Genomic DNA, 26,961 nt, shown 5'->3' with positions numbered 1-26,961 from the left:
TTTTCATCAGCCTGTAGTACATCGACCCATCTTTCATCCTGCCTCTCATCTCCCATTCTTCCTCTCACTTTGCTTTTTCTGCTCTCCATTTGTGTTCTTCTTACACTTTTGTTTCCCCCCGCTACTCTCCTGTCTCTCTCAGCTCCATCCTCCCCTCCCTCCCTCCCTCTCCCTCATTCCCCTCCTCACCATCCAATCCCTGCTCTCTCAAGCTGAGGAGATGTAGGTTTGCTCTGCCATGGAGTCCTGACAGGATGGATGGCAGCGGGTGTCTGTGTTGTCATCTCATCTCCCCTTCCCTCCCCTCTCCAACCTGACTAAACGATCAGGCTCACTGGTGGACAGACAGACAGACCGGGGCAGGGAGTGCAGAGGCAAGGAGGGTGGCAGGGCGAGGCCCCAGCGTTTACCCAACCTGATTACAGGATCACACACTGCAGGTCAACCCTCATTTCCTGGAGTTCCAACTCATTACCACACCGCTGACCAACGCCTATCAGTCAGGGAGGGAGGGGAAGAGAAGGAGCAAGGCGGGAGACGGATGCATAGAGAATGAGTACAGGTCAGAGAAAGGAGAAGAGGGGGTGAAGGAGGGATGGCCAGAAGAGATTGAGATGAGAGAAAGCACAGAGTAAATGATCATAGGTCATAGACAGGGCCAGGAGGAGCTGTTGCAGTGAGCCAAGGGGATTTTGGTCTCCGATTCAGACAGTAGAGGTAGTAGATCTAAGTAGCTGTTCTGCTGTTACAGTGGGGCAAAAAAGTATTTGGTCAGCCACCAATTGTGCAAGTTCTCCCACTTAAAAAGATGAGAGAGGCCTGTAGAGAGGCCTGTAATTTTCATCATAGGTACACAAAATGAGAAGAAAAAAGGATTCTTTTATGAATTTATTTGCAAATTATGGTGGAAAATAAGTATTTGGTCACCTACAAACAAGCAAGATTTCTGGCTCTCTCAGACCTGTAACTTCTTCTTTAAGAGGCTCCTCTGTCCTCCACTCGTTACCTGTATTAATGGCACCTGTTTGAACTTGTTATCAGTATAAAAGACACATGTCCACAACCTCAAACAGTCACACTCCAAACTCCACTATGGCCAAGACCAAAGAGCTGTCAAAGGACACCAGAAACAAAATTGTAGACCCGCACCAGGCTGGGAAGACTGAATCTGCAATAGGTAAGCAGCTTGGTTTGAAGAAATCAACTGTGGGAGCAATTATTAGGAAATGGAAGACATACAAGACCACTGATAATCTCCCTCGATCTGGGGCTCCACGCAAGATCTCACCCCGTGGGGTCAAAATGAGCACAAGAACGGTGAGCAAAAATCCCAGAACCACACGGGGGGACCTAGTGAATGACCTGCAGAGAGCTGGGACCAAAGTAACAAAGCCTACCATCAGTAACACACTACGCCGCCAGGGACTCAAATCCTGCAGTGCCAGACGTGTCCCCCTGCTTAAGCCAGTACATGTCCAGGCCCGTCTGAAGTTTGCTAGAGAGCATTTGGATGATCCAGAAGAAGATTGGGAGAATGTCATATGGTCAGATGAAACCAAAATAGAACTTTTTGGTAAAAACTCAACTCGTCGTGTTTGGAGGACAAAGAATGTTGAGTTGCATCCAAAGAACACCATACCTACTGTGAAGCATGGGGGTGGAAACATCATGCTTTGGGGCTGTTTTTCTGCAAAGGGACCAGGACGACTGATCCGTGTAAAGGAAAGAATGAATGGGGCCATGTATCGTGAGATTTTGAGTGAAAACCTCCTTCCATCAGCAAGGGCATTGAAGATGAAACGTGGCTTGGTCTTTCAGCATGATAATGATCTCAAACACACCGCCCGGGCAACGACGGAGTGGCTTCGTAAGAAGCATTTCAAGGTCCTGGAGTGGCCTAGCCAGTCTCCAGATCTCAACCCCATAGAAAATCTTTGGAGGGAGTTGAAAGTCCGTGTTGCCCAGCAACAGCCCCAAAACATCACTGCTCTAGAGGAGATCTGCATGGAGGAATGGGCCAAAATACCAGCAATAGTGTGTGAAAACCTTGTGAAGACTTACAGAAAACGTTTGACCTCTGTCATTGTCAACAAAGGGTATATAACAAAGTATTGAGAAACTTTTGTTATTGACCAAATACTTATTTTCCACCATAATTTGCAAATAAATAAATTAAAAATCCTACAATGTGATTTTCAGGATTTTTTTTCTTCTCATTTTGTCTGTCATAGTTGAAGTGTACCTATGATGAAAATTACAGGCCTCTCTCATCTTTTTAAGTGGGAGAACTTGCACAATTGGTGGCTGACTAAATACTTTTTTGCCCCACTATGTATGTAGGTCTGAAGGCTGGTTTAGCCAGATGACTTTCACTGTACAGACCAACCAGGAAGGCTCTGCCCACCACAGGACCACGGAGACGCACCCTCTTCACCTCACACAGTTGACTCATTATTTTGTACACAGTCTGACACAATCACAGCATATCGTCAGACCTAAGTTTCTCTTAATCCCCATTTTTGCCTGTTAAAACGGTGTTTGAACCAGGAGGCATTAGTGATTTTGGAGCCAAAAAATATCGACCGGACTCATGCTTCTGTTGTCAGGTTTTGAATACACATCTGCTTGTCCAGTCAATAAGAACACTCACATATTCATTGCAGGTGAGCTATTGATCAAGCCTCTGTCCCCCTGAGACACACACCTCTGAGAATAGCACTGCCTCTCACATTCCGTGCTTGCATTTTGCCTCTATATTTTGCATCTGATTGACATTTGTGACTGGCTTGTGTAAACCTGAGGGTGTTAAGATGATTCCTTCAGTCCACCTCTCTTCTCTCTGAGTTTCTGACCCAGGGGCTATGGCAGGGTCTGGATTAAAGACAGGGGGAAGAGTGTTCTTTATTCAGAACATGTCACAGAGAGACATTGTTAGTCAGAATGGTATTGCACTTGGCTTCGGGTTGTGATTGAGGTTGGATTGGCTTTCTTCATGGTCTCAAGTTGGGCCTATTTGTTTTAGATTACTGCTCTGAAACAGTACTTTGTCTTACAAACCAGAAGAGCTTGAAGTGTCTCACATCGCTCAGCTATTGTCTTTGTACATGTCTGTAAATTATATAATAATTATATAATTTAAGATATGAGTACATATCTTAAAGGGACCATACAACCTGATGAAGTCTATCTCCTGTTCAGTTATGTGGGAGTCTCTGCAGGAACTAGAAGTGCTAGTGTGTATTACTAGACATTAGGGATGCACCGATATGACATTGTTGGCCGATACTGATATCCAATATTTTCTAAACTATACTGATAACACATTTTGGGGAATATTCAGAGGTGGCAACTTTCCATGGGAATTGATATTAATACCATTTAAATGTAGATGTTTTTTGCATTGGATATATTCAAATATCAAATGGAGACAGAAACATAAACCTTTTACCTTATCATAAGTAGACATAATTGCAAATTATTAAATCCTTCCAATAGAAATAAAAAAACTATTTAGTTACAAATTGAACTTTAATTAAATGAGTTGACTCTTCACATGGGATGATTTCACTGAACAAGTGAATATTGAATGAACCCCAATGATCCATCGCATCTCCCAAAAACGTTTTCAACATACATCTGTAAAATGATAATCTACAAACTAAAGCTTTGGTTGTCTTCCTCTCAGGCTTCCATGTCTTCTCCCTGGACCTCCTCAATGTCCACCTCTTGAACATCAGACCCTGAGGCCTCATCTTCACTGTCACTTTCCAACCTGTTTGAGGATGGCTCGTTGTCAGGCTCAAAACCTTTGCCCGGATCGCCACCAATTTTTCAACCCTTGTATTGGTCAACCTGTTGCGTACTTTGGTGTGTGTTCCCAAACAAGGACCAGTTGCGCTCTGAGGCGGCTGATGTTGCTGGGATTTGGAGGATGATGGAGGCAACAGGGGAAAGAGCCTCAGATCCACAAAGTCCCTTCCACCAGGTGGCTGATGAGATATGTTGGCACGACTGCCATATTGGGTCTCCATCCCAAAGCCCTTGCTTGGAAGTGTACTTCACCAGACTGCAAAGAACCTTGCCCTTATCAAGGCCAAGGTGGCGAGACACGGTAGTGATGACACCATAGGCCTTGTTGATCTCTGCACCAGACAGGATGCTCTTGCCAGCATACTTGGGGTCCAACATGTACGCTCGGCGTGTATGGGCTTCAGGAAGAAGTCTTCACGCTTTCTGATGCATTTCAGAACTGCAGTTTCCTCTGCTTGGAGCAACAGTGAAGTGGGAAGGGCAGTACGGATTTCTTCTCTTACATCTGCAAGCAGAGTCTGAACATCAGACAGGATGGCATTGTCTCCCTCAATCTGTGCAATGGCTACTGCTATAGGTTTCAGGAGTTACCACTCTCTTCCAAAATGCATCATCCAGGAGGATCCTCTTGATGGGGCTGTCCATATCGGCAGACTGTGATATGGCCATTTCTTGGAGAGACTCCTTCCCCTCCAGGAGACTGCCAAACATGATGACAACACCACCCCAACGGGTGTTGCTGTGCGGCTTCAATGTGGTGCTCTTATTCTTCTCACTTTGCTTGGTGAGGTAGATTGCTGCTATAACTTGATGACCCTTCACATACCTAACAATTTCCTTGGCTCTCTTGTAGAGTGTATCCATTGTTTTCAGTGCCATGATGTCCTCGAGGAGCAGATTCAATGCATGAGCAGCATAGCCAATGGTCTGTCGGGGGGTTGTTGAGCAGGCGTTTCAATGTCATGACAGAGGGTATCACGTCTGCTGATACAGTTGATTTGCTAATTTCTCCAGTCAGTTGTTCGAATGGCGCTAGGAATGTGTTCATGTTTCAAACATGTTCTCAAAGCCATTGAAATGGCAGCAGCGGTATGAGAACCAGCACATTCTTGAGCATGCAATACGGCTTTCCTCAGTACGAAATCCTCGTCGACCCATTGTGCTGTCAGACTCAGCATGCTCATGGGGCTGGTATCGCTGGTCCAAATAGCAGTGAGCTCATAGATGTACGTTTCAACAATACTGTGTAACTGCCTACTTGGTAGTGTGTACCGGGGCTCGAGGTGCTCAACCAGTCAGCGAAAGCCAACATCATCCACAACAGAGAAGGGTTGATTGTCAAGGGCAATGAATTCCATTTATCTTGGTGTTAATGGGTTTCACCTTTGAGTTGTCTCGCTGAAATGTTCTTACTCTTTCAAATGACTGCAGGACTTGAACTTATTTAGTTGTTGGAAGAGTGCGCTTAGTATTTTTCTGCTTTTGTTCTGTGTAGCTCTGTATTTTTCGTGGCGTCATTACGTCATCTACCTACGTTATATAGGTATGCACGTCAGCGTACACATCGGTTTTGCATATTGGTGTAAGACATCGGGCCGATGTTGGCATTTTTTACTAATATAGGCCTTTTCCGATATGCTCACCGATTTATCGTGCATCCCTACTAGACATAATGAAGTGTTTTAATAATTCTGCTGTGTGGCATCGGTCTGGTTTCACCTCAAATCAGACACCTCACTAAATGAACCCCGCTCCTCCATGGGGGAGACGGGGCCATGTCGACAGAGGGAGAGGGAAGGAGACAGACAAACTTCTCCTCCACCATAGACTGGAACTGTTCAGCCAGGGAGAGAGAGGCCAGACAGACAGCACTGTTATTGGAGTTTCACTGAGATCGTCTTCTGATTGAACTACTGTCTGGCTGGACTTTCCTTGCTGAACTTACACTACACATTCACAAAAGTGTTATTGTGTGCGTACACGTTAAGTAGAGGTACCTGAGTCAGTTCCGATACACTTAGTCAGCGGTTTGTTTGTATGTCTTGCATCAAGGTTTTTTGTAATGGTTGTTTTTCACAATGAACTCACACACCAACACTCCTCTCAATCTCTTGTTTGTGTTCTCCTTCTCTCCTTCTCTGCAGCCGGACAGGAGGCCCAGGCAAACAGAGGGACACAGCCAGAGACGCAGACAGACAGGCGTACAGATAGAGGACTGCTCCCAAACTGACAGACAGGGGGCCCAGCTGGCCCAGCCATGGCATCAGCCAGCAGCACAGATGTTTGAGGGACTTTGATCTGGGTGAGTACCAACTGGGTTGGAGATAAGGGGGGGGGGTGTACCAACACTGGGAAGATGGGTGATTTTGGGTGAGGCAGTGACTGGTGGCTGGTTTGAAGAGACCGAGGGAAATGTTGAGAGAGGAAAATAACTAGGAGTGGGAGAATTTTGTTGACAGGAAGGTTACTTTTAGATGCGAGAAGGTGTGAGATTTAGGGTTTGAATAAATGAATGACGCAAAGAAATGAAAGGAGAGGAAAGAGGACAAGGATAGACAAACGAGGAGAGGAAAGAGGGTGGATGCAAAGACAGCAGAATTAGATGTAGGTGGCAGCATTGAATCATTCAATATATGATTCAGATGTGTCTGTCTTCAAAGAGCTAAAGTAACACTTCATTTCTAATAAAGGACTTACAGGTGTGAAAAGGGGAATACTTATCAGTGTTGGTGTGAGAGATGAGGGAGGGGAGGATATTGTAACTGTAAATGACCGGTGACACAACTGTAAACTGGAGAGAACGGAGGATTTTTAAGGAATAAAGTGTTTGTAGACATTCTAGTATACTTAATAAATCCTTAAATATGATCTGAAACAACCCTCTAGATGGAACAAAAGGTGAACAGAATCCGTTATGTAGAAATTGACCTTCGCCCACACAGTGTTTCTCAGATTAAATTACAAGTATGTATGTTAAAATAGTTCTGTGTGCTTATTGTGTGTGAAGGCCCTCGTGCATGCTGGTGTGTGTATGAGTGATGTGCGGGGCTGACCCTGCAGTGAGAGCCCTTAGCAGTGATCAGAGACCAGTGTCTCTTTATGGAGACAGAGTAATTAGTTCAGGGCTTTAGAGGACCTGTCACTGGGTTTCTCTCATCCCCCAGCCCCCTTCCACCTCACCTCATCCGCTCCTCTGTCAGTGGCTCCATCCCCTGTCCCCCTCCTTCACGGCTGCTCCAGGTAATTTAAGATCATTGAGTGTTTGTTTTAAAAATTGGTATTTTATTTAAATGTTTTATATTCAGTGGATTTGCTATGCTCTGCTCTATGCTTGCTGGTTTCACCACGCCTGACTGGCCCAGTGTCGCTCACCTGACCTGTCACTCACCCTTGGCTGGCCTGCCAGCTGACTGCCAGGCTCAATGAGCTCCCAACGCTCTGCCTCTCCCGTTCAGCACGGCAGTGGTGTCCCTGGAGGACCTGGCCTGGCAGTGGATTGGTCCACTCACAATTAGTTAGACACTGCATTACAGACACTTTAATGAGAACAACTATTGTGATCTATGTGAGAGAAACAACTCATGCAAGACTAAAAATCTATGGTGGATGAAACCTCAAATCGCTTCATATAGACTTTATCCAAGCTGTTATTGATTGGTATACTTTATTTAAGCATTAAGGCCAGAGGGGGTGTGGTATATGACCAATATGCTTAACCACGACGCAAAGCGGAGTGCCTGTACACAGCCCTTAGCTGTGGTATATTGGCCATATACCACAAACCCCAGAGAAGTCTTATTGCTATTATAAACTGGTTACCAACGTAATTAGAGCAGTAAAAACAGATGTTTTTATGAACTGGGTGGTTTGATTGGCTGAAAGCCATGTTATGTCAGACCGTATACCACGGGTATGACAAAACATTTAGTTTTACTGCTCTAATTACGTTGGTAACCAGTTTATAATAGCAATAAGGCACCTCGGAGGTTTGTGGTATATGGCCAATATACCACGGCTAAGGGCTATGTCCAGGCACTCCACGTTGCGTCGTGCTAATCACAGCCCTTAGCCGTGGTAAATTGGCCATATACCACACCGCATCGGGCCTTATTGCTTAATTATACCATGGCATTGTTAAATACTTGTTTCTGATTGGCTTGAAGGGTATTCTAGAGTTCATTATTTCTCTAAAACGCATGGTATATTTGCACGGTAGAATTCAATATAGTTAATTCTTACATGTTCTATGTTTGAGCTGCTTTTGAAAGCAAAGGTCAAATTGAAAACATTATTGGCATTGTTCCATTGGATTTTTCATAATAGCATGCTAGGACTGATGGTTTGGTTCGCTAAACAAGCAAGTGTATTTTGGTTACCAAGGCAACTACTGTAGCTATCTAGTAAACTTTCTAGCTACTTCAGTGGATGTTGAATGCATTTCTAGCGTCGTGTTAAATTATAGCCATGGTATTAAAGGGATAATCAACTAGGGGCTCTATGCATTCTCTGGAAAATAATGCAGCTCTGCCAGCGCGTCGTGGAACACGATTTCCACGTCTTCATTTATTTAAATCTTTTACCCCTATTTCTCCCCAATTTCGTGGTATCCAATTGATAGTTACAGTCTTGTCTCTTCCCTGTAACTCCCGTACGGACTCGGGAGAGGTGAAGGTCGAGAGCCGGGAGTCCTCCGAAACACGACCCAACCAAGCCGTACTGCTTCTTGACACAATGCCCACTTAATCCGGAAGCCAGCCGCACCAATGTGTCGGAGGAAACATCCGGCCCCTCACAGGAGTCGCTACTGAGCGATGGTACAAGGACATCCCTGCTGGTCAAACTCTTCCCTAACCCGGACGACGCTGGGCCAATTGTGCGCCGCCCCATGGGTCTCCCGCTCGGCTGCGACAGAGCCTGGACTCGATCCCAGAATCTCTAGTGGCACAGCTAGCGCTGCGCTGCAGTGCCTTAGACCACTGTGCCATTCGGGAGGCCACGTCTTTCATGATTATCGATAGAACGCATAGTACCTCATTAATTATCCCTTACATGATTTGATCCTTTGAGACCACGTAACAATGGACCTATCAGTGCTGGGAAAGGAATCCTTAGGACTTGTCTGATATACATATCTAACCCAGTCATTACTCCAACCATATTGCAATTACTCACACATATGCTAACAGACGTATGTGGCAGCTCAACGGCCATATGTGACAGTGCAGGTTTACATCTTAAAGGTCTTTTCACAGTAATTATTTTGGGACGTATTACCGCCCAGCAGCCAACTTTGATCAACTGTGCTCTACATTCACTGACTGGCATCGCCTGTCGCTTGGCAACCTGGAAAGGTGTTTGATTCCTCTTCATTTCTTTCACTCACTCAATCACTCTCTTCTCTTTCACTTGGTTTCTGTCTCACATTCGGCCTCCTGGTTCTAATTCAAGTTGCTGCGGAAACCCTGCAGGTGTTCTGCCTGTGGCTCCCCCCAGTCTCAAACAGGCTGCTTGTGTGGAGTTGCTTAATGATTAGGTTTTATTTCTATTTCTCCTCCTGAAGGGCCACAATCCAACTGTGATCAGCTCCTCTACCACCCTGTCTATCCCTATTTCCTTCTTTCCTTTCCTCACTTCTGCCTATTTTCCCAGCCACACCTTCCCTTATGCATCTACAGGTACTTGCTCTGTGATGTGCCGTTGTTTACGTCTACCGGTTTGTGAATTGTCTCCTTTGAGTGGGGACTCTCACTCCATCACTCTCTCCTCGTCATTGTCTGGTGTTGTCACCATGAGTCTGCTGGAACTGAATCAGTCTCGGTGGTGAGTTTGACTGGCCGTTATCTGGAGATTGGAATGTGCCAGACTCTAATGACTCCATTAGAGTGTGTTAATCTGTGAGAGGTGTGGCTGGGGGAAAGTTTTAACTCCAGCACAGACTGACAGGATGGACTGGAAGACTGAAGGGTCTGGCTGCTGAGAGTGATGGCTGGAGTATTATGTTGAGGACAAGCTGCAGTGAGGAGAATGGCTAATGTTAAACTAAACTGGTGTGCTCTGAGAAGCAGTGAGGACTTTTTAAAATGTCACCCGGCACTGTGTGTGTGTGCGCGCGCATCTGTGCACGCCCAACACCAGAGCAGCCTTATCTGCCTGGCATTTCCAACCTCAGAGAATACTGCTGCAGCCGGCACTATCTGATGACTCACCAAAAGGCCTCTCTGAGAGAACATATTGAGAGGCAGCGAGCGCAGCTACACTTAACCTTAACACGAATTAGGAAAGGTCAGACGGGGAGGGTGAGGTACGAGTTGGGGAAAGACACTTACAGCACTGTTATTGTTTGGATCTTATCTTAATAGACTCCGGCTGGGTGGATGTGATGCCTGTTGCCTGCCAGGCAGCTTTGCACAGCGCTCTGTGGCCAGGTAATACACTGATCCTGGATCAGATCAGACTGGATGTTAAGTCGACAACATGCCTCACTGAGATGGCCAAATGGTCTGGAATCAGGTTGCAAAAGTTGCAAAGCTTTACAATTTTGTATATTTGTCGCAGTCCTGAGTCAAGACAGTGTTGGGTCTGAGTACTGACTAGACGCGGTGGCATTTAGAGGCCAGCCACCACACACACACCAAGTTGTCTGGAGTCTAGATGTACTCAACACTCAGCGTAGTCTCAACACTTCATCACAACCGCAGGGCTTTAAAAAGAAACAGTTTGGCCACAGCTACAGGGGGTGGCATCTCTGTTAGTCTTCACCTTCCACAGAGAGGAGCTGCTCATTCTCAGCATTCACTGTATCACTAACTCACTGTTTAATTCATGTATGGATAATATACATGTAGAAAGGTGAGATGGAAGTACGTAAAGCATTTAAAAGAGCGCTGCAGAAATGTAAATGAGGGAAGGAGTGTGTGCGTGCAGTACGAGGTGGAGTGTGTAAATGTGGTAATTGGGAAGCAGAGTGACGTCGAGGCACCAGAAGAGTAGCCCCTGTCGCATGGCGAGCAGCAGACGGATAGAGCTGAACTTATTAGTGCTGCTGCCTTCCCACAAGCTGAAAAGAGCAACACGAGAAGGTGGAAAACGGGAGAGCACGGCGTTTCCTTCTTTACCTCCATCTCCAACCCCCCCTCTCTTTTCTCTCCCTCCTTCCTTTCTACTTGTCTACTGTGTTGAGTGGTCGTCCAAAAATGGCCAAGAAAAAGGCTCTTGTCCATGTTAGTTGTTGTATTGTCTCTGTCCATGCATTACCATTCACTTGGACCCTCCATCTGACTAGCCCTTCTATCTCCATTACTAGACACAGCTCTGGCGATGGTGTACTACAGTGGGCTGACATGACTATACCACAGGGGGTTCGTGCTGTTGAATGGTCCTGCTTAGTCTCATTGTGGGGAGGCCCACAGGTTCTCCTGGGAGGGGCAGGAAGAGAGGCTGTGTTCTCTCTGTTAGAAATGAGTGAGAATCTTCAGAGGTGGGGTGATGGCAAGGGGTGTACCCCGTTATCTCCCTGTGGCAGGCGTTTGCCCTTGATCGCAGTGTCTCAGCACACCAGCATGACAACTTAAGAGAGGGGTTGATCTTAATTGGCTCTGCTGAAGTATGTGTTTTTGAAGCTGCTATGCTGGTGGCGATTGCAGCTATAGGTGTTCACATTCTTCCATGACTGTATATTGCTCCTAAAGAAGTTTAGTCTCTCTCTGTGAGATGCCTTGTAGAGAGGCAGGTGGGCAGTGGGTGGTCTGGGCCTTGGTGTCTGACCCTCACTGTCAGCCGTGTCTCTGTGTGTTGGGGAGTACATTTAGAAATGACAGGTTTCCATTTTTAATGAGAAGAAAAAAGCCTGTCCTCAGCTCAAAACGCTCGCCCCCTTGTCTTTCTGTTTCTCTATGCAGCGGTGGACCTGAGTAGACCCGCGCCCTCTCTCTCTCGCCGCGCCCCCACTCTCTCTCGCCGCGCCCTCTCTCTCTCGCCGCGCCCTCTCTCTCTCGCCGCGCCCTCTCTCTCTCGCCGCGCCCTCTCTCTCTCGCCGCGCCCTCTCTCTCTCGCCGCGCCCTCTCTCTCTCGCCGCGCCCTCTCTCTCTCGCCGCGCCCTCTCTCTCTCGCCGCGCCCTCTCTCTCTCGCCGCGCCCTCTCTCTCTCGCCGCGCCCTCTCTCTCTCGCCGCGCCCTCTCTCTCTCGCCGCGCCCTCTCTCTCTCGCCGCGCCCTCTCTCTCTCGCCGCGCCCTCTCTCTCTCGCCGCGCCCTCTCTATCTATCTATCTATCTATCTATCTATCTATCTATCTATCTATCTATCTATCTATCTATCTATTGTCGTGGAAAATCATTTTCAAATACAACGCTTACCAGAACTTTTAAAATCAAACATGCTCTTTATTACAACTGTACAGCCCACTGGCATGTCCCCGCGGAACACACCCCGCGGAACACACCCCGCGGAACACACACCGCGGAACACACACCCCGCTTCCCAACCCCGGTTCCAACATTTATACATAAATAGCATATGGGTCCACCCCATATGCAAATAAGCATACTTCCCCTAATTTTCCCTGCCATCATTATCTTTTTAGTTCAGGCTTCCTGCTTGTTCACGCCTACTAACGCCCATTATCTGCTTTCAGTTAAATTATAATAGTGGCCAGACCCATGCTTGTCTTAAAAATAATCTATGTCCATCTACCCTCTAGGCCTATGACTCAACCCTGTATTTAATTCAATGCCCCAGCATGTTCTCTGGTATGTCCTTATTGGAATTGGCAGACTCTATGTCTCTTCTTGTCATTAGTGTCCAGTTGCCTTAAGCATATTTCTCTGGTATGTGTGCTTTTAGTGGAATGTGTAGACTATAAGTCTAGTGTGTCCAATTATTCTAGGTGCCCATGTGTCTGGTCAGTCTGTCAGCACAATGGAGAAAATAAGAGGGCCAGAACATCCCTTAGTATATCTCCATTACCACAGTCTCATGATAAATGTGAACATGTGGTTCGTTACTTTAATGTTCAGCTGTCTTATGTCCTTATATTTTATCCATGTGTTTTATGTTACTACTACAATCCCCCCTCTGGGGCTATTTAGCCACATAAATGATACAAATAAGACTTTGGGATAGTAAATTAAAATACCTATGATAAACAAGAAAATACAAAAAATAAAAACAAAGTGAAGCATATAAACCAACTAGACCAAACATCTCCAATGTGAAATAGGAGTAAAAGATCCAATCAGAAACATTAAAGAAAACCAACTAGACCAAACATCTCCAATATTCATAAGAGTAAAAGATCAAATTTGGTATAAAAATATAAGGATAAAATATTACATATTTGATGAAGCATGAGCGTGTAGGTAAATAGCCTTGCCTGAGGTTATCTCAGTTATGTGAAAATCAAAATAATACAAGGAGTATAATAATAAATGAATAAGAAAAAAATAAAAGACCTACATGCAGTTACAAAAGAAAATTGACACAACATCATTCTAAATTTAAGCATTTCAACATGATCCTCCTTGCAGACATGAATTTGGAAATACAGCATATACAGGTAGACCATCCTTACAAAAATCATGGCAAGCATAACCACCTCCAGGAACTACTCTATATAGACAGTTTGGATTCCCAAAGGGGCAGTCCAAAGGTCCACCGACCGCATTACAAGGCTTTCCATACTTATTAGTATACTTGCCTGGGCTACTCGGTACAGGATCAATCACCACAGGAGGGTCATCTCTCCTTACAGACATCTAGTTAACTGCTGTCTGAACCACAATTGACTTTACCAGGGTATAACACAACAAAATGCAATACCCAAAGCCAACAACCCTCCTCCCAACATGATGGTCATCCTAGCAAACATGACACAAACTCCACCCTTCTCCACTAAGAGCCAATTAAGTATAGTTAATGAATCCCTGTTGATTATATCATATATAATTAATCCATTCTAAGTTCATATTTGGTGTTATCCACAGAAATATAGATTCAAATCCTGATTTAACCTCCTCTCTGGCCTTGAAATCCCTAAGTAGACCTCTAAGCAGTCCAATTGCATTAAGGTATACCTCAGGATCCTTATCATAAACCCTTTTAACTCTAGGTTTTAACATAGTCATCATGGAGTGATTCAATAATAGTAACCTATTTAATTGCTCTAACTAAGGCACAAAGATCAATCCATCCATCAGGCAATACATTCAACAGTTAGTTTTTTCCACACATCCAGAAACTATCAGCAATACCTCTGTCTTGATTTTTCAACATATTAAGAGATGGCGCAACCTGAGTTATGTGACCACACAACCCTTTATCATTATTTTTACGAACTCCCACATTCTCTAAAACCCAAATAGTATCACATTCTACAGTGGTGTTTCCTACATCAATTCCTTCGGTGTCATGGCTGTAAAAACATTCATATTTTCCTTTAACCACAGTACTTCTGTCTAATTGGGGTCCATTTAATTCAGTTCTAATTTCATAGGCAGCACAATCATTGTCTCCCAACTTAGTCTCGTTTAACATGGCTCTGCCTCTAGTGCTCCCTTGAGCAATCCTACATTCAATGTCACACAAGGGAATAGAATACTTTCTATTGGTACAATAGTCATTTTTCCAACTTACACAGTTTTTAAATGATGCTGGTTCAGAGACTATTAAAAGATCAGACAAAGGTGATTTTCTTCACAAAATACAATTGTCCATTCTGTGTCTGTTTGCCATATTCTTAGCCCATTCGTATCACTTCTTCTTCACTACTTCTTCTCGTGTGGTGTCCTTGAGTGCTTCTGATTCTGATATATCTAATTCTGTTGCTTTTTCAATGTTCTTATTTTGAGGTAGATCATTAGAGTTTATCAGAAAGTTTCAAATATCAGTAAAAATTCTCCTGACTGATGTCTCAGGTTGCTTTGTTGGCACGGTGGTCTGCTTGGTAAGGGCAGTCGATGTCATCTAGTGGTAACTACTGTGGTCGTCACAGCAGCCGCCACCCTTGTTGTTGTCACAGGTTCTTCCTGTTCAGGTGCAGGGGTAGGTCTTCACCTTCCACTGGTTCAATCTTGTTCATGATGAGCACATACTCGTCTTTTTCTTTGATTCATGTCAGGTCACATTCTTTCGGGTCCCAAACGACTTCTCCCTTTGTTTGGTGATGTGTCCATCCACAGAGTGCAATCTCCGATAAGGGTTTGATCCTTATGATTGAGATAGACTTCAGTTCTCCTGCTTCTGTTATACATTGAGGTGGAACATAGATTCTAACCTTGTCAGTCTTTTTGGATTGTTCGGCTGATTCCATTCTTCTCTTCCTGCTCCCACCATACATCTTGATTGTGCATTAGTCTGTTGTTTCTATACTAGCATTCACTGTTGCTTCTGTTATGTCAATGTCATTATTCTTTTGTTGTTCTAACATCAATTGTCTGTAAAGGAGGCCATTCAAAAGTTTAAAAGTCAATTGTGGGGTAATCCCCATTTTCTTCAGCTTGCGGGACTTTTCCTCCTCTTTCTTCACCTGAAGCTCCCTCCTCAGGCCGGACTTAGCTTCCATCTGGAAGGGTTTCAATTTTTAGGAAAGAAACGTTCTTATTCTGTTCCTTGTGAGGCCTCTCCTCCTCTTCTGGGTGCATTAGTCGGTGCACGTGTCATATTTTGGCTTTCACTTGATTTACTGTTTTCTTGGCTCCTCCCTGGCATCTCAATCGTTTCCGCTGCTCCTGCTCCCTCCAGGCTCCCTCCTGGTGAATCAGCATCCTCTGTGTCCTCATCTCTATGTGGTTGTGTCCTTCTCTCTGTTGGGACTCAGCTGCAGTGGTTCAGATGGTATCACGTCTGGCTTCTTTTCACTTGGACGGCCGTTCTTGTTGCTTTGGCCACCTCATAGGGTCCATCTCTCCTCGGTTGATCCCACTTCCTCCGGATCCCTCCAACGTGGACTAGATCTCCTGGTACCACTGAGAGAGGTCCTTCTGGTCCCCTTGGATCATCAAACGCAGAACCTCTCATCCTGGTTCAGGTTTCTGCCTACTTTCTGTGAAGCATTCATACTTAGAGACTTATGGCCTCTGTTCTAAGATTGCACCATACATCCTCTTACTTCCATCACTCATCACACAACAAACAGACATTCAGGCTGAAGCTGGCGAACCCCTCTCCTTCTGGTTTCCTAAACATAAGACTTGGAAAACAACAGACAAAACATAACAGCATTGACAATGTTATGTGTTATGCATAAATATATTCATGCAAACTGAAATCTGAGACCATGACAATTCCCACTCTCTCTTTACCTGACTCTATGCCTCCAGGATACTTTTCTGCTGGACTCCACAAAAATAAAAGCCCTAAAAAGCTTCCTCATGCTTCCACCCAGTCTTCCCCTTTCGGCCACAGGTTCTGAGAGGTGTTCCCAAATCATGTCATTTTTACTTAGTTTCCCATCTACTCCATTTCAACTGATAATCATGTGCATAACCTACAATTAACATTCTCTCTTCTTGAATTAATTCAACACTGTATATGCTTTCATATCAATCCCTTTAACATGTTTGTTTAAAGTATAATATCCTATCATCCATTCTCTTTCACATGATGTATTAAAAATAAAACATGTAGCCTCCAAACTCAACCCAGTATGTCTATAGTGGAATCTAATCTCTCTCTCTTTCTCTCTCTGATTCCACATCCTCTGTCATGGTGTTTTCAAGCTCACCCATTATTCAGCTGGACCTTACTTCTCGTGAGACTTATGCACCCACCAAAGAGAGACATAAAGAACTTTACCACTGCAGTGTTGTAAGAAGTATACCACCAGCCTGGTGTATCTTGATGTACACTCAGTCTCCAGAATGCAGCCCAAGCCCTTCCATTTCTGGCTGTTTTTTCCTGAGGACATACACACTAACACATGGGTTATTTCCTGACAACATTAGCAAGATCACTAAATCTTAAGTTTTAATAATAGCCCTATGTAACCATTCTGCCTCAAATACCTGGCCTCCTGCCACAGAAATATTCATAATGATAATCAAATGATGGTCCCTACAGCAACTGCTGTAAAATACATTCTTAAAACATTCTCAAATCTTTTCTAATCAATTTAAAATAGATATCAGTCCCCCCTTAGGAACATATTCACAACCTTATGTTCCTCAAAACACAAATAAATGGACCAAACGAGAAAAAGAGAAAAAGTAATTACAATAATTGCACAGTTGCAATATTACCACTATTTGTAATGTAATTAAACCTGGGGAAAACGTCCATCCTTTTCAATCTATGCCAATGTTATTGTTGGTCTCTTTCTTCTACATTCTTGGGTATCATCGCACAACAGACTACCTTTATAGTCAATCAAACAATACAATTTATCATTACAATTCCAATGACATTAGAAAACAAAAGAAACAAAAAACCGATAATCAAATATTCTGGAAGTTTTGTCAACCTCCTTGTCCCAGGATTAGATTCCAGAGCGGCCCTAGGCCTATTAAATTCAAACAGTGCTATATCTAAATAACTAAACAGTTATTTTTGAAATACTTTTCCCAATCCAATATTCAGGATAACTGTCCTTAGTGTGTACTTTAACTCAAATTTGACCTTATCAATTCAATACACATCATCCCTTTAATAATTAACATTTAAACTACACACTTTTATTACCAGTATTATCTATTTTCCCAATAGCCCTTTTGTCTCAGTTTTTCTTACATGAGTGGCCTGGTAATAAAAGTTCAATACCCCAATTCCTTTAATTCATAATACACCCTGGCCCATATCATTTCAACATGTCTATTATTTGATACAGTTCACAGGTCATCAGACACAGTTGTCCCTCACTATTCAGTCGATTAGGGCGGGTATGAGCTCCACACCCACTAGTGGTGATATTCTCTCCCATGCCCTAAAGCATTCTGACGTCACCTTTCATGACAACTCCCTTATTCTACTGGTGATCTCCCAGATGAATTACAGATGATGTAGTTATCAACAAAACCCTTACATAATCCCACACTCCAATAAACCCTTTAGAAAAACCTACATCACTTTTTATATGCAGAATGAACAAAGCACATTTGTGTATTTACCCAGAGACCATAACCCCAAGGAACTGATAATTTTACCTATGAACACATGTTATATCAAAAAAACAAAAATAAACCTATTCCGAATAACTTAGTCAATTTAAGGGTACAACTCTTCATAATTTTCCCAGGGACATAATAGATTTTCAAAGTAATTATACAGTTTGAATAGAGTCTGGTGTCTTAAACATTTTATAAGTATATCCCACCTGTTCCAACAATTTCTAGTAAAAGGTGATCAGTCTTTCACAAGAAATTCCTAGGATTCAGGGCATTTTGAGACCATTAAAATGTTTCCACTCCCCTTTCTTTAGGAGCAACTTAAATACATTTTTCAAAAACATGTTCATCCTTTTGCATACCCAATTTGAAACTGAATTGGAAAAAACCCTTCCAATATATCTACTAATGCATATTCATTCCCAGTACATGGTGTACTCACTAGTGAATCATAAGCCAATAATCGCAAAGGGACTGGACTCACTCATCCAGAACTCCATGTTTTAGCCTTATCCAGATATTTTTATTTTTAAAGCGGCTGACTTTAATTAACTGCTTTCCACAGTAATGCAGTCTCCAATGACATTGTTGACCAGAGAAGATTAAAAAACCCTTTTTTTCCCTTATTCTTTCTGGAAAAGAAAGTGTACATATTGTTAATATTACATTTACGTTACATTTAAGTCATTTAGCAGATGCTCTTATCCAGAGCGACTTACAAATTGGAAAGTTCATACATATTCATCCTGGTCCCCCCGTGGGAATTGAACACTCAACCCAGGCGTTTGTAAGCACCATGCTCTACCAACTGAGCCACACAGGTCCACTGCCCGCTCCGTTAAGATCTCTATCTAACGTCTTACTATTACCTTTATTTATTTATTTTGTCTCTACTTTCTTACCTCTTCTCCATATTCTTATTGTTTGATCCTATGGTCAATTTACTAGTGAGTCAAGCCACCCCTGTTCTCCTTTTTATCCTGGCCACTCGATTTTGCACCGCTGTCTACCCTGCAGGCTATTTTTAGACCGTAGCTTCTGTAGACACAGAGTGATCAACGGCCTGTTTTTTCCTCTTCCTTTGTTACACCGTTCGTGAATCCTTAATCTGTCCTGAATTTCACTATTTATCACTATTTACCTTAACTAACCTAGATTCGTTTTTAACTTTATAGTACAATTTCATTTTATCAACGATTCTACTTTCTGTTTTGTTACCACACTGTTCTATTCATATTATAACATTCGGTTAACTCCTCTTTAATTATTTTTATTCATTATTTATTTTGATACCTTTTTAGTAATTTTACTATGGTCGCTTACTACTTTATCACATCAGTGTTTTTATCCTTGCTTATAACTTATTTTACTTCGATGTTTCTTAACTTCTTTCCCTCTGCCTAATATCAGTTAACGACACCCTTCATCAACTCTACTCTGTCACAGGAGAGCTGCGCGCTCCCTCTCCTGGACGTTCTGCCTACATACACACACAACTTGTTTTTCCTTATTGACTTAATTCACTTCCACCTACATAAGCCTAGACTTCTACAATATGACGAGACTACTGTCTAATCGGATCAGCTTGTCTTCATATTCTATTCAACCCCCAATACTTATCTTTTCTTCTATTATTAGAGTAGTATTATGGCGTGACCTACTGAATTACCAAACCCTGGTAGCTAGACAGAGCGGTTTTTTATTCGCAGGATTTCTTTTGCATTTGAACGCCGCACAATCGGGCCAACGTTTTTCCTGCACCTACTACTTCACTCATACAGTCCTCATTTCAGAGCGGAAACTATGAATATTTATTTAACTACTGATTTATGTTTTGACCGTATAAGTTACTTTTGCAGTTGAACGCCGCACAATCGGGCTAACGTTTTCCTACAACCTACTGTTTTATGCTTTGACTGTATAAGCTACTTTTGCAGTTGAACGCCGCACAATCGGGCTAACGTTTTCCTACAACCTACTGTTTTATGCTTTGACTGTATAAGCTACTTTTGCAGTTGAACGCCGCACAATCGGGCTAACGTTTTTCCTGCCTTCTAAATATTTCATCCGTTCAGTCCTTCTTTCAAAGCGGTAACCATGAAATATTAATTTAACTACTAAATATTCACCAACAGACCCTTCTGCCGCGCTGTGAATATCCCACCCAAGCAGACCTTTTCAAAAATGTTAACCAGCCATCTCAGCCAGATGCGCAAACAACCGCATCATTTAAGCTACACATTCGAACGGTCTGATCTGAACGAGCGCATGCATGCTCACTCTACATCTAACACAAGCAAAGTTCACAGCACCTATTCACTCAGTCTCTATACATGCGCATACATTTACATTTAATACCATTCCCCAAATTACACATACATGCAAATTCATTGAATTTAAAAGTTCTTTTGTATTTACTGGTTTCATTTTAGGAAATTTGAAAGAGAGACTTACGTGGCGCTCCTCTCGCTGAGACAGTATCTCTGGAGCAATCTTACACAAACATTTCAACTATTGTAAGAACTTGCTTACCGTCTAGTTGGGCGGCCACCTCTGTTTGTTTAGATTGTCCAAAGAACCCATCATCAGCCAAGAACGTCCCAGTCCCTATCAGCTCCTGGCAAGTTCGCCAATTATGTCGTGGAAAATCATTTTCAAATACAACGCTTACCAGAACTTTTAAAATCAAACATGCTCTTTATTACAACTGTACAGCCCACTGGCATGTCCCCGCGGAACACACCCCGCGGAACACACCCCGCGGAACACACACCGCGGAACACACACCCCGCTTCCCAACCCCGGTTCCAACATTTATACATAAATAGCATATGGGTCCACCCCATATGCAAATAAGCATACTTCCCCTAATTTTCCCTGCCATCATTATCTTTTTAGTTCAGGCTTCCTGCTTGTTCACGCCTACTAACGCCCATTATCTGCTTTCAGTTAAATTATAATAGTGGCCAGACCCATGCTTGTCTTAAAAATAATCTATGTCCATCTACCCTCTAGGCCTATGACTCAACCCTGTATTTAATTCAATGCCCCAGCATGTTCTCTGGTATGTCCTTATTGGAATTGGCAGACTCTATGTCTCTTCTTGTCATTAGTGTCCAGTTGCCTTAAGCATATTTCTCTGGTATGTGTGCTTTTAGTGGAATGTGTAGACTATAAGTCTAGTGTGTCCAATTATTCTAGGTGCCCATGTGTCTGGTCAGTCTGTCAGCACAATGGAGAAAATAAGAGGGCCAGAACATCCCTTAGTATATCTCCATTACCACAGTCTCATGATAAATGTGAACATGTGGTTCGTTACTTTAATGTTCAGCTGTCTTATGTCCTTATATTTTATCCATGTGTTTTATGTTACTACTACACTATCTATCTATCTATCTATCTATCTATATAGATATTTTGGTGGACATGTTTATCTATCAGGGTGTGTAGGGTGTAAATATGATCAGTTGTGCGATGTTTTGAAAAAAAAACAATTTGGCTTTTACTCAAGCCATTGTGCTTATTAAGGAAGTTTAGAACTCTTACATTTATAATACTACAGAAAACCTTCCCCAGGTTACTGTTCACACAAATGCCTCTGTAATTGTTAGGGTCAAATTTGTCTCCGTTCTTAAAGATTGGTGTTATGAGTCATTTATTCCAGATGTCAGGGAAATAACCTACACTCAGAATCAAATTAAACAGTTATAATGTAGTCAATTGAAATGTTGCACTAGTGAGTTTGAGCATCTCATTTAGGATGCCATCAGGTCCACATGCTTTTTTACATTTGAGAGCCTGAAGTTTCTTATAGAGCTCCTGGTCAGTAATTGGGGAGTCCAATGGATCTTGATTGTCCTTTATAGCTTTTTCTAATCCATTCAACTTCTCATGAATTTGCCGTTGTTCTGCGTTTGTGTCAATTTGAATGGTGTTGTAGAGTGTTTTAAAATGGGTTGTCCATATGTCACCATTTTGTATTGCTAATTCCTCGTTCGATTTTTAAAAGTTTTTTCCAATTTTGCCAGAAGTTGTTTGTGTTTATGGACTCCTCAATTAGTGTCAGCTGCTTGCTGTTGTAACGTGCTTTTTTGGTTCTGAGTGTACGTTTATAGAGTTTAAGTCTCACTGTAATGAAGGCGTAATTCACCATTATTTGGGTCTCTGTGCTTTTGGTTGGATAGTGTTCTAAGTTTTTTTTTCTTATGATTTTACAATCTGCATCAAACCAGTTGTCATCTGTGATCTTTTTTGTTTTGTTTTTTATCAATTTCAATTGTGCTTCTTTTGACGTTTGCCTGAATATATAGTTGATGTTTTGTACTGATAGATTGATGCCTTCTTTACTGTGAGTGAATGTGGTATCCAGAAAGTTATCTAAGAGTGTTTGGATATTTTGGTTCCAGGTTGCTTTCTGGTATTCTTCTGTGCTGTTTTGGGCCCATCTGTATGAATTTCTGATGTTGTACAGCTTACTGGGCTGTGAATGTGTGGTTGTTTCCATGTCTGTTCTTTTGAGGAACAATGTAATTTGGCTGTGATCAGACAGAGGTGTTAGTGGCTTGACAGTGAATGAGCTGAGAGAGAAAGGGTCAATGTCTGTGATCATATAGTCTACTGTACTGTGGCCAAGAGGTGAGCAGTAGGTGAATCTCCCCAAAGAGTCCCCCGTAACCTACCATTGACAAAGTACAGATCCAGGCTTCTACAGAGCTGCAACAGATCCCTTCCGTTTTTGTTGACGGTGCTGTCACTGTTGTTTCTATGGGGGAGATTAAGACAGTTAGAAACAGTATGGCCTGTAATAAAGCTGTCCCCTCGTGTGCTCGTTAGATCAGGTAGTGTTCCTGTACGTGCATTTGTGTCCCCACAGATGAGCACACTTCCCTGGGCCTGGAAATGGCACGTCTCTTCCTCAACGGTGGGGAAGATATCCTCTGAGTAATATGGAGATTCTGAGGGGGGGATATATATTACGCAAAGAAACACATATTTTTCTGTCAGTACAAGTTCTTTTTTCAGTTTTAACCAAATGTGATATTTACCAATTTTGATGGGATCAATTACATTTTGTAGATCGGATTTGTACCAAATGATCAATCCTCCAGAGTCTCTGCCTCTATTGACAGAGCTGTGTTTCTGTGACGGCACAATTACCTCTCTGTAGCCTGTGGGACAGTGAGTGACAATGTCAGCCTTACACCATGTCTCCTGCAGAATGATGACGTCAACATCTTTCAGATTTTTGTTGAACTCTTCAGTCCAAAGGTTGATGAGTTTAGGCCCTGAATGTTCCACATGCTAACTGATAGCGATTTCATGTTGCAAAAAGAAAGAATAGCAGTCAGAAATACAGTAACTACTAACTAATAAGTTGTTAAGAGTGAGATTAACAGCTAATATTTTTTCTGTTGTGTGTGTGTGTATATATAAATATTCCTATTCATTGGACAAGTAAATTCTAGTCCAATAGGTGTGTGTGTGTGTGCATGCGTCCGTGTGTGTTTAGTGCAGATGTATTGGAGGAGCTGTTTAATCTCACTTAATCCTACAGGGTTCCCCTGTCCTCTGACGACCTCTGCGTAGCTGCGCTGGTCCTGCTGTTGGGCCCTGTGGAGTGGAGGAGGGCCAGTACTGGGCCGTGGGGCTTCCTCTCTGGTCTGGTAGGGGTGGTGGTCTTGTGCGGGGTAGTAGGCTGGGCCCGGTCCGGTCTGGCTAAGCCGATGGAAGTGGTGATGGTCTGGTGGTGGGTGGGGCCTGTGGGGTGCGCTGGGTCTGGTGGGGCGTTGAGGGGGCCTGGGTCTCCTTGTTGGTGCAGTGGTCTGGTAGGGGTCTCTGGGTGATCCTTGTTGGTGCAGTGGTCTGGTAGGGGTCTCTGGGTGATCCTTGTTGGTGCAGTGGTCTGGTAGGGGTCTCTGGGTGGTCCTCTGTCCAGTGCGGCATGGGGTGTTTGTCTACTAAGTGCCACATCCTTTAGAGACTTGGCAAACATCCCAACTGTTTGCTTCCTCAGGTGGGACTGGTCGTGCAGATGCTCAGGGGTGATTGTTGGGTGGTGAGCAACGTGTACGTTCGGGAGTAGGCCACACCCTCTGGTGATGTCAGCGTTGACTTTCTGAATGGTACAGGGATGAAAGTCTTTGCGATGCAGCAGAGTGGAGATGATGATGTGGGAGTTGGGGAACCGCTCAGAGGCCTTCTCTGCTACTCTGTTGACCAGGCTGCCTACTCTCTCCTGCTCCTCTCGCAGGTGGTTGGTGCCGGTGTGAATAATAATGTGGCCTGGTGTGCCAAAGTCAGGCTGGGACAGGATGTGGAGTGCTTCCTGTGTTTTTGGGCACCATATGTTGCACACCTTGTGTTGGGCGACGAGTTTATCTTCTTGGATGAATTTCCCGTTTGAGTCAATGAGGATGGCCACCTCAGTGGGTTTTACCAGATTAGTGCGTTTACGGTCTGGGGCTGGAGTACACAGGGCCTGTGTACATGGAGGGGTGTGTGGGGGTGTGTCAGGGGGGGGCAGAGAGCCCCATGTGAGTCTCCTTGTTGACTGGGGGTGTGGGTAAAGTGTTGTCGGTTTGGGGGAGGGTTGTGGGTAAAGGTGGGCCAGTGGGGGTGTTAGGGGTGGTCAGGGGCTGCAGCTTCTCTCTGGGAGTCTCTACAGTCTGTTCTCTGTGCTGTAGCACACTCTTGATGACAGACATCTCCTTTGCCATCTCCTCCTTTACCTGCACCAGCTCTCTCCTCATGGTGGCCTTTACCTCCTCAAGCGCTGTGGTAAGGCTCTCTCTCAGCTCCTGGACAGAGTTCTTCAGCTGGGTCCTGCACTGGTTGATCTGGTCCTGTAGAAGCTCTGTGTCTGGGCTGGTGGTGGTGTAGCTGGGGGGCTGCTCCTTCAGCTAAGTAACCCATACCTCTATCACAGCCAGCCTGTCTCAACAGGCTGATGGTAGTGTGGTCTTGGCTCTGGTGGTTGTAGGCAGGCAGGGGGGAGGATAGTGCTGCTGTTGGGGTGCCTGAGGTCATTTTCTTTTTTGCTTTCCGCTATCTTCGTTAGGGTGGTGAAGTCCTGCACAACAGAGCTGAGTGCAGCCTCACTGCCCTGGACCATGACAGTGCCGTTCTGATTCATGTTTACCGTCAGAAACCTGTTTTCCTGGTCCTTATTGCTGTCCTCAAAATTTTTTGCCTTCCCTTGCAGATGCCTTTTTTTGTGGTATAGCTGAAATGCCTGGTTACAGCTGTATGCCAGGCAGTAGTGTGGTCTGTGTAAAATAACAGGTTTGTAACAGTCCTGTTTTGTGAGCAGTGGGCAAACAAAGTTTCTGGGTTCACTCTCAGAATTCTGTGCTTAAAATTGATTCTTCCCTTCTTGATTTCTGCTGGATATTCAAAAAAAGGGGGGAAAGTCTCTCAGTCTCTGCTGATGCTGTCGCTGCTAACGCTGCCTCAGTGGCCATGTTGCTATGGTTACCACCAGTAAACAGTTAGAGCTAGACGGTAAACTAGCTGACAAATTTGAATTTGGCTAGCTAGCACGATTAAGATTGGTCTTTTAACTCACTCTCTGTTAATCTTTTCCTCCTGTGTCAATCTTCAGTTGTACAATTTGTTTACCTATACATTTTTTGCTAATTTAATCGTGTTAATCTCGCTCTTAACAACCAAAAAGTTATAACAAGTCAGGAGCTGTTCTTCTGCATGACTCTCTCTCACTCTCTCAATTCAATTGACTTTATTGACATGGCAAGTTCATTATTACTTACATTGTCAAAGTATCCATATCAAAATCAAATATATATGTATATATATATATTTATATATAAATATATGGTGGGACCAACAGCAATAATAATAGTAGTAGTGGACATAGGATTACCATTAACAACTACTACAACAACAATATTAATCAAAACAACAATACATTAAAGCAACAGTAGTAGACCAGTCTCAACATGACTGAGAAGACACATGACCTGGTATGAAAGACAAAACAAAACGGGAAATATTATCAACATTACTTTGCACTTTTCACTGGCTGTTCCTCAGGTTGTGGCAGGAGGACACATTTTTGGCTTTTCACCCAATAAATATTAGATTTTTTCTTAATCTTTTATAGTTTCAAATTCTTTGTATTGAATTATAATTTTGGGAAAGAAATATTCTCTTAGGTCTGAGTATTTGTCACAGTGTAATAGGAAATGCAGCTCTGTCTCTTCCTCTCCCCTGGAGCAGAGTGAGCACAGCCTGTCCTCTCTGGGCAGCCAGGTTTGTCTGTGACGACCGGTCTCTATAGCCAGACTGTGCTCACTGAGTCTGTACCTAGTCAATGTTTTCCTCAGTTTTCTATCAGTCACAGTGGTCAGATAGTCTGCCACCATGTACTGTCTGTTTAGAGACAAATAGCATTGAAGTTTACTTAGATTTTTTGTGGTTTCTTTCCAATAGGTGATATATTTTTCGTTTTGTGATGATTTAGTTGGGCCAGATTTTCTGAGGGCTGTCCTGAGGCTCTGGGTTTGGGTTGGTGAACTGAGCCTCAGAACCAGCTGGCTGAGGGGACTCTTCTCTTGTTTCATCTCTTGACATTGTAGAGCTTTGTGATGGAATGTTTTGGGGTCACTTGTTTTTAGATGGTTGTAAAATTTGGTGGCTCTTTTTTCTATTCGAATGAGGAGGTATTGGCCCAATTCTGCTCTACATGCGTTATTTGGAGTTTTTCTTTGTACTTGCAATACAGTCTCGCTCTCGCCGCTCTCGCCTCTCTCTCTCTCTCTCTCTCTCTCTCTCTCTCGCCTCTCTCTCTCTCTCTCTCTCTCTCTCTCTCTCTCTCTCTCTCTCTCTCTCTCTCGCCTCTCGCTCTCACCTCTCTCTCTCTCTCTCTCTCTCTCTCTCTCTCTCTCGCCTCTCTCTCTCTCGCCTCTCTCTCTCTCTCGCCTCTCTCTCTCTCGCCTCTCTCTCTCTCTCGCCTCTCTCTCTCTCTCGCCTCTCTCTCTCTCTCGCCCCTCTCTCTCTCGCCCCTCTCTCTCTCGCCCCTCTCTCTCTCGCCCCTCTCTCTCTC

At 43.7% G+C, this 26,961-nt stretch overlaps 1 protein-coding gene across 1 annotated transcript in view; it reads left to right on the top strand.

Moving 5' to 3' along the window:
- Positions 1–26,961, top strand: part of LOC139565023 (speckle-type POZ protein) — a 139,938-nt gene that overhangs the window by 14,818 nt on the left and 98,159 nt on the right. Inside the window, exon 2 of the mRNA XM_071385030.1 lies at positions 5,955–6,112. The gene's annotated coding sequence lies outside the window, so the exon portion shown is untranslated. The remainder of the gene's footprint in view (positions 1–5,954; positions 6,113–26,961) is intronic.

Source organism: Salvelinus alpinus, chromosome 36, assembly GCF_045679555.1.
Source record: "Salvelinus alpinus chromosome 36, SLU_Salpinus.1, whole genome shotgun sequence".
NCBI classification, from domain to species: domain Eukaryota; kingdom Metazoa; phylum Chordata; class Actinopteri; order Salmoniformes; family Salmonidae; genus Salvelinus; species Salvelinus alpinus.
The sequence above is the reverse complement of the archived record's forward strand: the minus strand, read 5'-3'. Positions and strand labels throughout refer to the sequence as shown.